The sequence below is a fragment of the Hyla sarda genome, chromosome 3 (genome assembly GCF_029499605.1).
Source record: "Hyla sarda isolate aHylSar1 chromosome 3, aHylSar1.hap1, whole genome shotgun sequence".
Lineage (NCBI taxonomy): Eukaryota > Metazoa > Chordata > Amphibia > Anura > Hylidae > Hyla > Hyla sarda.
In genome coordinates, this window is record NC_079191.1 from 95,722,507 (window position 1) to 95,738,589 (window position 16,083).

The window sequence follows — 16,083 nt, forward strand, 5'->3', positions numbered from 1 at the left end:
CCCGGCGACGGCTCCAGCATTCGGAACAGTTTGTACCAACCGCTGAGCAGCGGAGTACCCCTATAAACTATAATCTTCATAAAAATAATTTGCTCTGATCACAATGCCTTACAAATGTATGGAAAAAACACATTGGCTTTAGAGGATGCCCAGAAAACTCATAATAATGTAAATATCTACTAAATAAAACTTATTTGGGACTAAATCGTACACTGGGACTAGCTTTTACACCAGTGTAACTCATTTGGTTGAAGCTAGAGTGCCAGGTTTAGAGAGATACTCTGGTGGAAAACAAATGTTTTCAAATCAACTGGTGCCAGAAAGTTAAACAAATTTGTAAAAATTACTTCTATTTAAAAATCTTCATCCTTCCAGTACTTATCAGCTGCTGTATGCTTCAGAGGAAGTTGTTCCTTCCAGTCTGACCACAGTGCTCTCTGCAGACACCTCTGTCCATGTCAGGAACTGTCCAGAGCAGGAGAGGTTTGCTATGGGGATTTGCTCCTGCTCTGGACAGTTCCTGACATGGACAGAGGTGTCAGCAGAGAGCACTGTGGTCAGACTGGAAAAATCTATACAACGTCCTCTGTAGTATACAGCAGCTGATAAGTACTGGAAGGATTCATATTTTTAAATAGAAGTAATTTAAAAATCTGTTTAACTTTCTGGCACCAATTAATTTGATGAGATGTAGAGGAGTATGGAAAGTCTCTGACCAACAAGGAAGAGCAATGTACAGATGAAAAGAGAAAATTCACATCCTGGAGAAGTCTTAATCTCCGCCATGCTATAGGAGCCAGTATGTCCCTGATGGGTGAAGCCCCCTTAGTCATGGCATAAGCCGGTGTATTGATTTAACCTTTTAAGCAGGGGATCATACGGTACAGTGCAAACTCATGTCCTGTGGTTGTCCAGACAGATGGTCACCACAGTTAGGATACGTTCACATGGACCTTACTTGCTGTGTATGTCACTCAAGGAAATTTGCAAATAATCTCATACATGTAACCATTCCAGTTTTGTGCGTGTAATCCCCATTCATAACCTGCCTTTAGTGTGACAAATGGAAACGTATTACATGCTTTGAGATTACCTGAGGAAGGTACCGTATATACTTGAGTATAAGCCAAGTTTTTCAGCACGATTTTTCGTGCTGAAAACGCCCCCCATCGGTTTATACTCGAGTGAACTCTCTGCCTGTCAATCCCTTCATCAGTGGTCTTCAACCTGCGGACCTCCAGATGTTGCAAAACTACAATTCCCAGCATGCCCGGACAGCCGATGGCTGTCCGGGCATGCTGGGAATTGTAGTTCTGAAACATCAGGAGGTCCGCAGGTTGAAGACCACTGCGCGGGCCTTCGTCATCTCCCACCCCTTTAATTTTCTACTCATCTCCCCTCGGTGAGAAGGAAGGGTGAGCTGGTCCGGGCCATCTATGCTGCAGGGACACGTCCCTGTGCATCGTCGTCAAGGCAACGTCACTAGTCCGGGGGCCGGCCCGGAGCAAGCGGAGAAGAGGGCCTCCCGGTGAAAATGTACAGCCTGGAACGACTAACCCTCCCCACCGGAAGGTCCCTGCAGCATAGATGGCCGGACCAGCTCACCCTTCCTTCCCACCGAGGGGAGGTGAGTAGAAAACTAAAGGGGGGGGGTCTGGATGATGACGAAGGCCCGCGCAGTGGTCTTCAACCTGCGGACCACCAGATGTTTCAAAACTACAACTCCCAGCATGCCCGGGCATGCTGGGAGTGGTAGTTTTGCAACATCTGGAGGTCCGTAGGTTGAAGACCACTGACTATCGTGGGATAGCTGCCTGCAGTAGGTGGATGACAAGATCATCTGCGGATAATGGGACTAAGGCAGTCACGTTCCCACGACAGGCGGTGATGATGAAGGGGGGGGGGGGGGATGATGACAGGATGATGATGACGGGGTGATGATGACGAGGGGGATGGTGACAAGGTGATGATGACGGGGTGATGATGAAGAGGGGGGAGGGGAGATGATGAAGGGGTGATTAGGACGGGGGTGAAAATGACAGGGTGATGATGACGGGGGTGTTAATGACGGGGGTCTGGATGATGACAGGGGGGGATGATGACAGGGTGATGATGACGGGGGTGTTAATGACGGGGGTCTGGATGATGACAGAGGGGATGATGACATGGGAGGATGATGTATTTCCCACCCTAGGCTTAAAGTCGAGTCAATAACTTTTCCTGGGTTTTTGGGGTGAAATTAGGGGCCTCGGCTTATATTCGGGTCGGCTTATACTCGAGTATATATGGTATGTGTGAAGACACTCATACGGTATATATATTGAGACCAATATGCGTCACCATGAAGGCTGATAAGTGAAATAACATACAGAATTTTTATATTCATGATAAAATAAATAAATAAAGCCTACCGGTGTTACTACTGAGCAGTGGGATTCATGAGTCAGCTATTGCGTTTATAATGTTTACAATGTGATAGTGTTTTTAACAATGAATAAGGGCTCTCAAATGCTCCGGAAATGCTTTTTGGTGGAATAAAGGTGGATTAATAAACCATTGAAGATTATAAATTGAAGAAAGTAAAGGAAAATCCAGCTCACCCTCCTAATGTCGTGCGCGGGTCCTCACCCAGGCTCCGTGTGTCCAACAATGAAGAAAGAAAACAAAATGATCCAGCACTTGACGAAATCCACAGCTTTATTCAATCCTCCATAAAAACAGCATGGCAACACACAATTCACAAGGTATGCGCATGCGCTCGAAACGCGTCAAGATTGCACATACCTTGTGAATTGTGTGTTGCCATGCTGTTTTTATGGAGGATTGAAAAAAGCTGTGGATTTCGTCAAGTGCTGGATCATTTTGTTTTCTTTCTTCAAGATTATAAATTGACCCTGAAGACAGATTTTCTCTTTTGATGCGCAGAAATGGGTCACCTGATGTTATGATCATACAGTGGTAATTGGTTGCATTTATAGTTTAAAAAAAAACACCTTGCTTTTCATTGCCATATTCAGACCCCTACAACATTTTTATTTTTCCGTCTATGGAACAATTTTTATTGATAGCATTTGGGGTAGATGGGACTTTCTGAACACATTTCAATACATGTATTCTGGGTTGTGATTGAACCAAAAACAGCAATTCAGCTATTTTATTTTTTTTTTGCTTACAGTATTAATCATGTTACATAAGAAACATTCTATTTTATTATTTCAGACTGGTACCCGCTGTGTATGGAGCTGGCTCCATACATCCTTGTTTATTTTATTTTACCGAAGTGTGAAGCAAATCTCAGAAAAAGATACAGTACGTAGTGCTGGGCGGCATACCTGTTCAAACCGAATACAGTTTTGTTTTTTTATTAAGATAAGGATTTTTCATATACCGCAATACCAGTCAGGAGGCTGCTGCGGGCAGGTGCGGGCGGTCAGGCCATATGCCTGCGGGTCCCACAAATCCCGCAGCAGACACAGCAGCAGACTCGGTTGCAGCCTCCCCCTCCGAGTACATTCCCCAATCACTCACCAGGGTGGGGCTGCTGCTCCTCCCAACTGTCTCCTCCAGCCGCCGACACTGTAGTGCTGCCATTCCTTCCGACGGTCAGCCTACCCTGGACTGCCATCTTCAGCCGCCAACGCCGCCGCCCGGGCCCCTTTCAGTAGGTAAAAATGAAAATCTTCTAGAGCACACACTCGCTGTGCGCTATGCTGAGGCTCCGGCGGTCGGCGATCCTCCCATCTGTGTCTGCAGTCTGCTCTGCACTGCTATACACATGGGGGGGGTATGTGCACAGAAGACTGCAGACAGTTTAGGAATGTACTACATACACCGGTATACATGGGGAGTATGTACGGAGCATTGTACACTAGTGTATGTACATTCCTTTAGTGCTGTGTGGTATACCGGTTCATACCGAATACCAGTGTGTTTTTTCTTTACGATATGAATTTTTCACATACCGTAATACCGTTTCCATAGCAACCAACGCCAATCCGTGATGGCGCAGAGAAACGTCCGGCCGCACAGAGTCTCTGGGAAGTGTAGTCCGTGCCGCACTGAACTGACTGTGAGGAGCTGGGAGGGGACTACAACTCCGTGACTTCCGGGCGGGCGCGGGAAACTCGAGCAGAACTGCTGAGACATGGAGGAGAGTTACCGGGCGGCCTAACCGAGACCCCGGGTACCATGGTGAGGACCCCCCACCACCGGGAAACTCAAGCAGCACTGCAGAGACATGGAGGAGAGTTACAGGGCGGCCTGAGCGAGACCCCGGATACCATGGTGAGGACCCCGACCACCGGGAAACTCGAGCAGAACTGCAAAGACATGGAGGACAGTTACCAGGCAGCCTGACCAAGGCCCCGGGTACCATGGTGAGGACCGCCGACCACCTGATACTATACTGAGGAACCCCCCCCCCCGAAATACTGTTAAATACCGTGAAACCGCCATAATTCTGAAAAATACCGTGATATACATTTTTGCTCATACCTCCCAGCACAAACAGTATGTATAACCTTTCCAAACCTTTTAATACTGGAAGAATCTGTCCTTCCCTCTACCTACTTCTCTCTCAGGATGTCCTGTACATATCACTGAGCTCTGTGTGTCCATTGTATCACTACTAGTGATGCCTTACTGTCTTATGCGATGACGTCAAAGAGCATCACACCAGCAGTTAGGGCAGTGTGGTTCCACAGCAAAGGCAGGATTGAATCACTCACCACGAGCCACAATGTGGCAATACTCAAACCCGAATCCAAAGCAGTCCAGGTTTCTTGTTTATGACACCACGGCAAAAGAAGATGATGGTGGCTGGATGTCAATGGCAGCACCTCAAAGTAGTCTGGGCAGAGACAGGGGTGTGAAGGTGTCACCTGTGTCTGGATGGTGGACATACAAACTTTGGGAACTACTTGTGCTTGTCAGCGGATCAAATAATTCTTTCTATTGGTGGTCTGTGTGGGCCATCCTGTCCTAACAGCTTGGTAAGAACGGCATATATGGCAGACAATTCGTCCAAACAACCATCCTGCTTCTCTAAGTCCAATGATGTGACCCTTCTCGAAGTCTGTCAACTGGGCAAAATGTCTTTAAGTGCATCAGAGAGGAATGTCTAGCAGTCAATGCTCTCAAGATATAAGTATAAGTAAGAACAGGTAACAGTTCGGCACTGCTATGTAGACTCACTGAAGGATTGGTTATATGGAAGGAGATTATACTGCTGGTAGAGGTTTGTGGTGGGGCTCAGACTCACGTGCAAGTAGCATATGAAAATATAGACAAAAGCAAAAACAGTACAGCTTCTTTCTTTCTTCTTTATTGAAAATACTCACATTAATGCAAGCAGGGAGGATACATACACTCGGGCGGGGGGGGGGGGGGGGGTACAGCAAGGCGACAGCAGCTGTTTTGCACTTGTTAGTGCTTCTTCTGGCTTCATCTAGGCCAGATGGAGCACTAACGACTGCAAAATGGCTGCTGTCGCCTTGCTGTACCCCCCAGTGTATGTATCCTCCCCGCTTGCATTAATGTGAGTATTTTCAATAAAGAAGAAAGAAAGAAGCTGTACTGTTTTTGCTTTTGTCTATATTTTCATATGCTCTCAAGATATACAATAACCAAAAGTAGCCTGTGAGAGCCTTTTTATAGAGCAGGGGGAGGGGGGCATAATAATAATTTATTGATAAATGTTTAAAGATGAAAAAACATGTAAGAAGCTATGTCAGATTTACCTTCTTGTTTAAATAACTACCGTATGTCAAACTTATTAAATGTTAACTCAGGATTGCTTTGTCTATTATGGAGTTTTGTGTAAAAACCATAAACTACACAGTGTGCTAAATATGAAACAATGGGGGACATCTGGAATGGGGCAAACCCTTTTCTTCTACAACACTACTACAATAAAAACGCGCTGAGGATCTGGTGACAGATCCCCTTTAAACCTATAAATTAGCTGTGTCTGAAGGTGGTGTAGAAATCCCTTCAAACACATGTTTTGTGCTAACGTCTACTTCCTGATACACACAGAAAATTCTTTACTTGAGAACACCTTGAAAGATTTTTTTTTTCTGACAAAATATACAAGTTGAGCACATCTGTAACCTAGTGGTGGGAGTCAAGCATTCAACCTGAATATACAATAGAAGAGAAGACAAAAGATGGTAAGCTTTAGCACATGCACCTTCGGTCACAACAGGTGCTCAGCGGAGGAGGCTGCATAGACTTTAAAGTGATGTTTCTGCAGCTGGCGGAGCAGGATCTTGGTGCCAAAGACATTTAAGTGTAATCGTAAACATAGTTTTTACCTGGTAATTGACTCAAAAACCTATTCAGACATGCTTAGTACTATATTGCTAAATATTTTTCACATTCCAAGCATTTTAAAAACATAAGCTCAACAATCTCAGTGTAACAAGCCCATCAGACAATGTTTTCTTCCACCTCTCATTGATGCCCTAAGCCACCAGCTGACTTATAGGAATTAGTGGCTCCATTGTTATCCAGAACAGAAAATGGCCCTGTTTGTAAACCAGTAACCCTCATGGCTTACAGACATGGCCATATTACAGCTCTGAGCAAAAACCATATACTTAGTGCCAAGGATGGGGTCAGATCCTGTCTTACGAGACCAGAAGAAACTTTTCTAAAGAAAGGTAATAAAATAATGTTTATTAAAATTAAATTGGCGCTGTCAGATACAAAAACGTTTTATATTTTGTTACTGAGGAAAATGAAAGACCTTTTGTAATACAGTTGTTTAAAATGTTAAGAAAACGGCCCCTGAAAATCCACCACTAGGGGTCCTCATAACTACTGAGACACTAACCAGTCCTGCAGCAGCATCAGCTTGTCTATGAGTCATGGAGACAAACCGATCACCTCCCACCACCACAAGGAGGGACACGCCCCCTTCCCCTGAGAGGAATTTTAACACTGTGAGCTAAGGAAGAGAGGTATTTTTTATAATAAATATAGGTGATAGCGGCATAAAATTAGATGCACATGGTCAGGATTAGGTACTGAGTAACTTATATAGTTGTTGTTGTTTTTTTTTTTTTTTTTTTTGGGGGGGGATCTGAGAGGGATGCTTTCAAAAAAAGTCCAGCCCAAAAAATGTTTTTCACTAATATATATATATATATATATATATATATATATATATATATATATATATGTATATATATATATATATATATAATTTTTATTTTATTTTTTTTAAATATAGTTTACCATAAAAAATCTGCAAAATAAAAATGCTGGGATTGCTGGATTTTCTTGAATTATAATAAAAAGACGTGAATAATATTAAAAGAAAAAAATGACAGAAAAGCCCATGCATGCTGTCACGATGCCGGCTGGCAGGTAGTGGATCCTCTGTGCCAGAGAGGGATGGCGAGGACCGCGCTAGTGGACCGGTTCTAAGTCACTACTGGTTTTCACCAGAGCCCGCCGCAAAGCGGGATGGTCTTGCTGCGGCGGTAGTGACCAGGTCGTATCCACTAGCAACGGATCACCTCTCTGACTGCTGATGATAGGCGAGGTACAAGGGAGTAGACAGAAGCAAGGTCGGACGTAGCAGAAGGTCGGGGGCAGGCGGCAAGGTTCGTAGTCAGGGTGGATAGCAGAAATTCTGGTACACAGGCTTTAGACACACAATACGCTTTCACTAGGCACAAGGGCAACAAGATCCGGCAAGGGAGTGCATGGGAGGAGGTTAGATATAGTCAGGGACCAGGTGGAAGCCAATTAAGCAAATTGGGCCAGGCACCAATCATTGGTGCACTGGCCCTTTAAGTCTCAGGGAGCTGGCGCGCGCGCGCCCTAGAGAGCGGAGCCGCGCGCGCCAGCACATGACAGCAGGGGACGGGAACGGGTAAGTGACCTGGGATGCGATTCGCGAGCGGGCGCGTCCCGCTGTGCGAATCGCATCCCCAACGGCCATGACAGTGCAGCGCTCCCGGTCAGCGGGACTGACCGGGGAGCTGCAGGGAGAAAGACGCCGTGAGCGCTCCGGGGAGGAGCGGGGACCCGGAGCGCTAGGCGTAACAGTACCCCCCCCCTTAGGTCTCCCCTTTTTTTTGTCCGGTGACTGCCTCCCCTGGGATGAGGACACCGGGAAGGAATGGATGGTTTCCTCAATGGCAGGCAGTTGTTACGCCGAGCGCTCCGGGTCCCCGTTCCTCCCCGGAGCGCTCGCCTCATCTTCGTTGTTGCAGCGCCCCGGTCAGATCCACTGACCGGGTGCGCTGCGGTCCCGCCTTCAGCCGGGGTGCGATTCGCGATGCGGGTAGCGCCCGCTCGCGATGCGCACCCCGGTCCCCGTACCTGACTCGCTCTCCCTCGGTCCTGTCCCGGCGCGCGCGGCCCCGCTCCCTAGGGCGCGCGCGCGCCGGGTCTCTGCGATTTAAAGGGCCAGTGCACCAATGATGGTGCCTGGCCCAATCTTCCCAATTTGCTTAATTGGCTCCCACCTGTTCCCTGGCTATATCTAGTCTCCTCCCTTGTACTCCCTTGCCGGATCTTGTTGCCTTAGTGCCAGTGAAAGCGTTTTGTGTGTTTATAACCAGTGTACCAGATCTCCTGCTATCTCCCCTGACTACGAATCTTGCCGCCTGCCCCCGACCTTCTGCTACGTCCGACTTTGCTTCTGCCTACTCCATTGTACCGCGCCTATCTTCAGCATCTTCAGCAGCCAGAGAGGTAAGCCGTTGCTAGTGGATACGACCTGGTCACTACCGCCGCAGCAAGACCATCCCGCTTTGCGGCGGGCTCTGGTGAAAACCTGTAGTGGCTTAGAACCGGTCCACTAGCGCGGTCCTCGCCATCCCTCTCTGGCACAGGGGATCCACTACCTGCCAGCCGGCATCGTGACAGTAGATCCGGCCATGGATCCCGCTGAGGTTCCCCTGCCAGTTGTCTCTGATATCGCCCGACAGATCGCCCATCTAATCCACCAGCTGTCGGAAGTGTCCACCATTGTGCACCAACATTCGCAACTTCTTCAGCAATCATCTCCTCCGCCAGCTCCTGCACCTCCTCCGCAGCGAGTGGCCACTCCTAGCCTCTGCCTGTCCTTGCCGGACAAATTTAATGGGGACTCTAAGTATTGCCGTGGCTTTCTTTCGCAATGTTCCCAGCACTTGGAGATGATGTCGGACCAGTTTCCTACTGAAAGGTCTAAGGTGGCTTTCGTATTCTGCCTTCTGTCTGGAAAAGCCCTGTCATGGGCCGCACCGCTCTGGGACCGCAATGACCCCGTCACTGCCTCTGTACACTCCTTCTTCTCGGAAATTCGAAGTGTCTTTGAGGAACCTGCCCGAGCTTCTTCAGCCGAGATTGCCCTGCTGAACCTGGCCCAGGGTGTTTCTTCCGTTGGCGAGTACGCCATTCAGTTCCGTGCTCTTGCTTACGAGTTGTCCTGGAATAGTGAGACTCTCTGCGCGACCTTTAAAAAAGGCCTATCCAGCAACATTAAAGATGTTCTGGCCGCACGAGAGACTCCTGCTGACCTACATGAACTCATTCATCTAGCCACTCGCATTGACATGCGTTCTTCCGGATGGCGTCTGGAGCTCCGCCTGGATATGGACTTTGTTCGCACGAAGCGTTTTTTCTCTCCGGCTCCTCTCTCCTCTGGTCCTCTGCAATCTGTTCCTGTGCTTCCCGCCGCGGAGGCTATGCATGTTGACCGGTCTTGCTTGACACCTCAAGAGAGGACACGACGCCGCATGGAGAATCTTTGCCTGTACTATGCCGGTACCGAACACTTCCTGAAGGATTGTCCTATCCGTCCTCCCCGCCTGGGAAGACGTACGCTGACTCCGCACAAAGGTGACACAGTTCTTGATGTCAACTCTGCTTCTCCACGCCTTACTGTGCCTGTGCGGATATCTGCCTCTACCTTCTCCTTCTCTACTATGCTCTTCTTGGATTCCGGATCTGCAGGAAAATTTTTTTTGGCCTCTCTCATCAACAGGTTCTACGTTCCTGTGACCAGTCTCGCCAGACCCCTCTACATCTATTGTTTTTACAATAAAAGATTGGACTGTCTCGTACGTTTCCACACAGAACCCCTCCTAATTTGCATCGGACCTCATCACGGAAAAATTGAGTTTTTTTTCCTCAGGTTCTTTGGCCCCAAGAAGAGGGGGAGACCCAAGGGGGGGGGTACTGTTACGCCGAGCGCTCCGGGTCCCCGTTCCTCCCCGGAGCGCTCGCCTCATCTTCGTTGTTGCAGCGCCCCGGTCAGATCCACTGACCGGGTGCGCTGCGGTCCCGCCTTCAGCCGGGGTGCGATTCGCGATGCGGGTAGCGCCCGCTCGCGATGCGCACCCCGGTCCCCGTACCTGACTCGCTCTCCCTCGGTCCTGTCCCGGCGCGCGCGGCCCCGCTCCCTAGGGCGCGCGCGCGCCGGGTCTCTGCGATTTAAAGGGCCAGTGCACCAATGATGGTGCCTGGCCCAATCTTCCCAATTAGCTTAATTGGCTCCCACCTGTTCCCTGGCTATATCTAGTCTCCTCCCTTGTACTCCCTTGCCGGATCTTGTTGCCTTAGTGCCAGTGAAAGCGTTTTGTGTGTTTATAACCAGTGTACCAGATCTCCTGCTATCTCCCCTGACTACGAATCTTGCCGCCTGCCCCCGACCTTCTGCTACGTCCGACTTTGCTTCTGCCTACTCCATTGTACCGCGCCTATCTTCAGCATCTTCAGCAGCCAGAGAGGTAAGCCGTTGCTAGTGGATACGACCTGGTCACTACCGCCGCAGCAAGACCATCCCGCTTTGCGGCGGGCTCTGGTGAAAACCTGTAGTGGCTTAGAACCGGTCCACTAGCGCGGTCCTCGCCATCCCTCTCTGGCACAGGGGATCCACTACCTGCCAGCCGGCATCGTGACAGCAGTACAGCAGGAGTAGGAATGGGGAGGGAGGGCAGAGGGTGAAGCTTGGCACGGGGCAGGGAGACACAAGGACGGGAGCCATGAGGGGACACAGAGGCTTGCCTGAAGGGACTGGGAGGGGGGGAGAGGCATTTTCTGTGGCAGGCAGAGTCCCTAACGACTTTAGGGGGACCGGATACAGGAGGAACCACAGGGTCACGGCAGGGAGTACTGGGAACTGGTTTAAGGCAGTCCTTGGAACAAGAGGGACCCCAACTCTTGATCCCCCCAGTGGACCAGTCCAGGGTTGGGGAATGGTGTAGAAGCCAGGGTAGTCCAAGGAGAACTTCGGAAGTGCAATTGGGAAGGACAAAAAATTCAATTTTCTCGTGATGAGGTCCGATGCACATTAGGAGGGGCTCCGTGCGGTAACGCACGGTGCAATCCAACCTGGCTCCGTTGACCGCGGAAATGTGGAGTGGCTTGACAAGACGGGTCACCGGAATGCGGAATTTATTCACCAAGGACTCCCGAATAAAATTCCCAGAAGCACCAGAGTCCAGGCAGGCCACGGCTGAGAGGGAAGAGCTGGCTGAAGTAGAAATCCGTACAGGCACCGTGAGACGTGGAGAAGCCGACTTAGCATCCAGAGACGCCACACCCACGAGAGCTGGGTGCGAGCGTGCGTTTCCCAGACGTGGAGGACGGATAGGGCAATCCACCAAAAAATGTTCGGTACTGGCACAGTACAGACAAAGATTCTCTTCCTTACGGCGATTCCTCTCTTCCAGGGTCAGGCGAGACCGATCCACTTGCATGGCTTCCTCGGCGGGAGGCCTAGGCGCAGATTGCAGTGGAGACTGTGGGAGAGGTGTCCAGAGATCTAAGTCTTTTTCCTGGCGGAGCTCTTGATGTCTCTCAGAAAAACGCATGTCAATGCGAGTGGCTAGATGAATGAGTTCATGTAGATTAGCAGGAGTTTCTCGTGCGGCCAGAACATCTTTAATGTTGCTGGATAGGCCTTTTTTAAAGGTCGCGCAGAGGGCCTCATTATTCCAGGAAAGTTCAGAAGCAAGAGTACGGAATTGTATGGCGTACTCGCCAACGGAAGAATTACCCTGGACCAGGTTCAGCAGGGCAGTCTCAGCAGAAGAGGCTCGGGCAGGTTCCTCAAAGACACTTCGAATTTCCGAGAAGAAGGAGTGTACAGAGGCAGTGACGGGGTCATTGCGGTCCCAGAGCGGTGTGGCCCATGACAGAGCTTTTCCAGACAGAAGGCTGACTACGAAAGCCACCTTAGACCTTTCAGTAGGAAACTGGTCCGACATCATCTCCAAGTGCAGAGAACATTGCGAAAGGAAGCCACGGCAAAACTTAGAGTCCCCATTAAATTTGTCCGGCAAGGACAGGCGGAGGCTAGGAGTGGCCACTCGCTGCGGAAGGGGTGCAGGAGCTGGCGGAGGAGATGATTGCTGCTGAAGTTGCGACTGAAGTTGCTGCACAATGGTGAATACTTCCGACAGCTGGTGGGTTAGATGGGCGATCTGTCGGGATTGCTGGGCGACCACCGTGGTGATATCAGAGATATAAGGCAGAGGGACGTCAGCGGGATCCATGGCCGGATCTACTGTCACGATGCCGGCTGGCAGGTAGTGGATCCTCTGTGCCAGAGAGGGATGGCGAGGACCGCGCTAGTGGACCGGTTCTAAGTCACTACTGGTTTTCACCAGAGCCCGCCGCAAAGCGGGATGGTCTTGCTGCGGCGGTAATGACCAGGTCGTATCCACTAGCAACGGATCACCTCTCTGACTGCTGATGATAGGCGAGGTACAAGGGAGTAGACAGAAGCAAGGTCGGACGTAGCAGAAGGTCGGGGGCAGGCGGCAAGGTTCGTAGTCAGGGTGGATAGCAGAAATTCTGGTACACAGGCTTTAGACACACAATACGCTTTCACTAGGCACAAGGGCAAAAAGATCCGGCAAGGGAGTGCATGGGAGGAGGTTAGATATAGTCAGGGACCAGGTGGAAGCCAATTAAGCAAATTGGGCCAGGCACCAATCATTGGTGCACTGGCCCTTTAAGTCTCAGGGAGCTGGCGCGCGCGCGCCCTAGAGAGCGGAGCCGCGCGCGCCAGCACATGACAGCAGGGGACGGGAACGGGTAAGTGACCTGGGATGCGATTCGCGAGCGGGCGCGTCCCGCTGTGCGAATCGCATCCCCAACGGCCATGACAGTGCAGCGCTCCCGGTCAGCGGGACTGACCGGGGAGCTGCAGGGAGAAAGACGCCGTGAGCGCTCCGGGGAGGAGCGGGGACCCGGAGCGCTAGGCGTAACACATGCCACATAATGCCACATCTAATAATAGCCTATGCTGCACTACATAAGGAAAAAATAGGGGTTAATAAATGAGTCTTTTAGAGTGCCTATTCTATACTCTTTCAGGCAAGATTTAAAGGGGTATTGCAGGAATTTTTTTTTATTTGACTATGCTACAGGGGCTGTAAAGTTAGTGTAGTTCATAATATAGTGTTTGTACCTGTGTGTGACGGTTTTCTCACAATTCTTATGTGATTTTCACCCCAATATTTATTTTTACCAGCATACAAAATGACTGTTGTCTCGGATTTTTCCCAGCTTGCAATGCGGCCTAGACCTGACATCACTAGTCAGCTGATGACAGGGAGCCTGTCTGCTTCAATGGGTGGAGGGATCAATCTGCAACTAATGCAACAGCTGTAGGCACCCTGATTGAAAACCACAGGTCTTTGAATGGATGCAGCTCATTTATGTTTCAATGGGTGGGGTGGCTGATGTGTGGGAGGGAGAAAGATGGAATTGTAGGATTTATAGTCAAAAAAAGAAAAGCCAAACAGGAAATACGAGTTCACAAAAAGCTAGCCACAGTGTTATGGTAATCTCACAGCATAGCCATTTAGCCCCAAGACAAGCGCAGATCCTTCCTAAGCATGTCTATAACTGTCTGCCAGGTACGTACTAAAATCAACTTATGGTGGATAACCCCTTTAAGCTAGCATTTGCCTTTATAGCTTAAAGGGGTACTCCCCTAGAAAACATTGTTTTTAAATCAACTGGTGCCAGAAAGTTAAACAGATTTGTAAATCACTTCTATTTAAAAATCTTAATCCTTCTAGTACTTATCAGCTTCTATTTGCTCCACAGGAAGTTATTTTCTTTTTGATTGTCCTTTTCAGTCTGACCACAGTGCTCTCTGCTGACACCTCTGTCCATTTTAGGAACTGTCTGGAGCAGGAGAGGTTTGCTATGGGGATTTGCTCCTACTCTGGACAGTTCCTAAAATGAACAGAGATGTCAGCAGAGAGCACAGTGGTCAGACAGAAAGGAAATTCAAAAAGAAAAGAACTTCCTGTGGAGCATACAGCAGCTTATAAGTACTGGAAGGATTAAGATTTTTTTTAATAGAAATAGTTTACAAATCTGTTTAACTTTCTGGCACCAGTTGATTTAAAAAAAAAATGGTTTCCAGGGGAGTACCCCTTTAACCCCTGGGGGACCGAGCCCATTTTGACCCTAAGTCACTTTAATACTTTAAGCATTAATAACTCTGGGATGCTTGTACTTATGAATTTGATTCAGAGATAGTTTTTTTGTGACATATTCTACTATATGTTAGTGGTAAATTTCCATCGATACTTGCATCATTTCTTGGTGAAAAATTCCAAAATTTCATGAAAAATTTTAAAATTTAGCATTTTTATAACTTTGAAGCTCTCTGCTTGTAAGGAAAATAGACATTCCAAATAAATGATATATTGATTCACATATACAATATGTCTACTTTATGTTTGCATCATAAAGTTGACATGTTTTGAAAAGTCTGAATTTTTCAGGGACCAGTTCAGTTTTGAAGTGAATTTGAGGGTCTTTATGTTAGAAATTCCCCATAATGGACCCCATTATAAAAACTGCACCCCTCAACGTATTCAAAATGACATTCAGAAAGTTTGTTAACCCTTTAGGTGTTTCACAGGAATAGCAGCGAAGTGGAGGCGAAAATTCAAAGTCTTCATTTTTTACACTAACGTTCTTAGACCCATATTTTTTATTTTTAAAAGGGGTAAAAGGAGAAAAAGCCAACCAAAATTTGTAACACAATTTCTCTCGCGTAAGGAAATACTTCAAATGTGGATGTAAAGTGCTCTGTGGGTGCACTAGAGGGCTCAGAAGAAAAGGAGCGACAAGTGGATTTTGGAGAGCGAATTTTGCTGAAATGGTTTTTGCGGGGCATGTCTCATTTAGAAAGTCCCCATAGTGCCAGAAAAGCGGAAAACACCCCACTACTATTTGGGAAACTACACCCCTCAAGGAACGTAACAAGGGGTACAGTGAGCCTTAACACAACACAGGTGTTTGACGAATTTTCAATAAAGTTGAACGTGAAAATGAAAAATGCTATTATTCTTACTAAAATGCTTATGTTACCCCAAATTTTTCATTTTCACAAGGGGTCACAAGGGTTTCACAAATGTCCCCCAAAATTTGAAACTCCATTTCTCTCGAGTAAGGAAATACCTCATGTGGATGTAAAGTGATCTGTGGGTGCACTAGAGGGCTCAGAGGGGAAGTAGCGACATTGGACTTTTGGAAAGTGAATTTTGCTGAAATGGATTTTGGGGGGCATGTCGCATTTAGGAAGCCCCTATGGTGGCGAACCGCGTAAAATACCCCACATGGCACACTATTTGGGAAACTACACACCTCAAGGAACGTAACAAGGGGTGCAGTGAGCATTTACACCCCACTGGCGTTTGACAGATCTTTGTAACAGTGAGCTGAGCAAATGAAAAATAAAATTTTTCATTTTCACGGACCATCAAAATTCTGTCAGTCAGCTGTGGGGTGTTAAGGCTCACTATACCCCTTGTTACATAATATGAGGGGTGTAGTTTCCAAAATGGAATGTGGGTATTTATTTTTTTGCGGTTATGTCAGAACCGCTGTAACCAGAAGCCACCCCTGTGCAAATCACCAGTTTAGGCCTCAAATATACATGGTGGGCTCTCACTCCTGAGCCTTGTTGTGTGCCCGCAGAGTATTTTATACCCACATATGGGGTGGAAATTGCATTACAAATTTTGGGAGTCTTTTTTTTCCTTTTTAGCTCTTATGAAAATGAAAAGTATGGGGCAACACCAGCATGCTAGTGTAAAAAAAACTACA

General features: G+C 48.1%; 1 protein-coding gene across 2 annotated transcripts in view; it reads right to left on the bottom strand.

Moving 5' to 3' along the window:
• CROCC2 (ciliary rootlet coiled-coil, rootletin family member 2) overlaps window positions 1-16,083 on the bottom strand; it is a 156,227-nt gene that overhangs the window by 93,334 nt on the left and 46,810 nt on the right. The window lies entirely within an intron of this gene.